Here is a 1,840-nt window from a genome sequence, read left to right as displayed (position 1 = left end):
GCAAGCTTTTAGCGCAAGCAACCAAATTCTTGACGAGAAAAGAAGCAAAATGCATCCATATATCTTGGAGGGGCTGATGTGCGTTAAAGACTAGGAAGATGCCAGAAGACGAAAACAACAATACACAGATGATTTGATGTAAGAATATTTTTCTAACTTAGAAATAATAGAATCTTCTGGAAGCACTTAGGTTTGTAATTTACTATTCCTAGCTACTGCACTCTTTTTTCCTTTGCTAAGGTTTTGTTTCGATCTCCCCACGGGTTTTACTTTGCAAGATTTTTAACGAGACAGTCATTTATGTGTATTCATATTACGTCAATTCAATAAAATCACATCTTTTGGGGCATATGATATATATTTTTAATTAAATTTAAAAAAAAATATAAGGGCCGGGACCGGCCCGTGAAGGGCTTGGGCCTAGGCCCGGCCCTGGCCCTTATGGACTAGGGCCAAGGGTCTTGACTGGGCTTGAGTTTTTATTCTCAGGCTTGGCCCATGCACGGCCCTGCACTGTGCAGGGCCGTGCCAGGCACGGCCCAGGCCCTTAATGGGCCTGGTGTCAAGCGTGTCGTGCCGGCCCAACACAGCACGTTGGACAACTCTACTTTTAGACTGATTGGTAACTTTCTCCCTTCCTTTTGTTTTCACAATTCTTGGGTCTCGGATTATGTTGTGGGCATCAGCGACATCATGATACTCGTTCAGGATGGTGCGTTTGGTTGATAAATTCGTGTCATGATTCGAATTATGATTCGTAGTTTGTTATAATATTTTTTTTATAAAAAATACACGTAAATTAAAAATAATTCTAAATCATGATTCTGAATCTATAAACTAAACTTCCACTTTATTGATTTCTTGATCAGGCAATAGTCCTTTACCCACCTTCTTGTTGGTTGCAAAGTTCCTTAAACGTCAATGTCAATCTAGCTATTTCGTTTTTTGTTTCAGCGTGTGTTGAAATCCGATTCCAGTGTTCCTAAGCGTGCAACCTCAACTACATTTTCTGGTAAACACAGTAATGTGTTGGGAAGTTTATATTGGAGACAATCTTTGCATCCTTTTATTCCCTTGGTATCAATAATAATTCTGGAAAGTTTTCAATGCTCAAATACTTCCATGACACAAAAATATGACGACATGGAATTCTATTTGTTTCGAAGAGCATACACCCACAACTGAATTCATTTTGATAACTGAACTTGGTGATATTTCTCTGTACCTAAACTTAGATAGGTGAAAGACTCTTCAATCCCCCACCTGATTAATAATCTTTTAATTAATATAGTTACTTAACGTAAAGTGTGGTATTAAGACTGTTAATAACAAATAAAGAATAAAAATTTAAATTCATGCATCATCTAATAGTAAGTTCAACAATTTTTTCTTATTTATTTTACATTAACTTGCTCTCTTACTTTTTAAAAGATAATTCACAAATTGAAACAAAATCAATATTTTATAGTGTATTTATGAAATTATATTTGTTCATGAATGACCCGTTTATTTTATTGATTCGAGTTGAGATGTGATTTTATGTGAATTTTTTTTTATCGTAGTAAAAAGATTAAATGTGATTGTTTATAAAATTTTTTTACTGTAATTTTACTGTAGTAAAATTTAAATTAGTGAAATAAATAAATCAAAATGTTTGAATGAATATATAATTCAAAGGATAAAAATTAAAATTAACTTCAAAGATGAAAGGATACGGTCAAATAGGGCAGATAGTCCGTGGTATATTTATGAAATTAATTTAGAAAATTTTTTTAATAATAAATTAATGCAAATTATAATCCTCATACTGCGGCCACGGGTTAGAAGGTTTCCCTCTTCC

The sequence above is a fragment of the Morus notabilis genome, unplaced genomic scaffold (assembly GCF_000414095.1).
Source record: "Morus notabilis unplaced genomic scaffold, ASM41409v2 Scaffold1568, whole genome shotgun sequence".
Taxonomy (NCBI): Eukaryota; Viridiplantae; Streptophyta; class Magnoliopsida; order Rosales; family Moraceae; genus Morus; species Morus notabilis.
The sequence above is the reverse complement of the archived record's forward strand: the minus strand, read 5'-3'. Positions refer to the sequence as shown.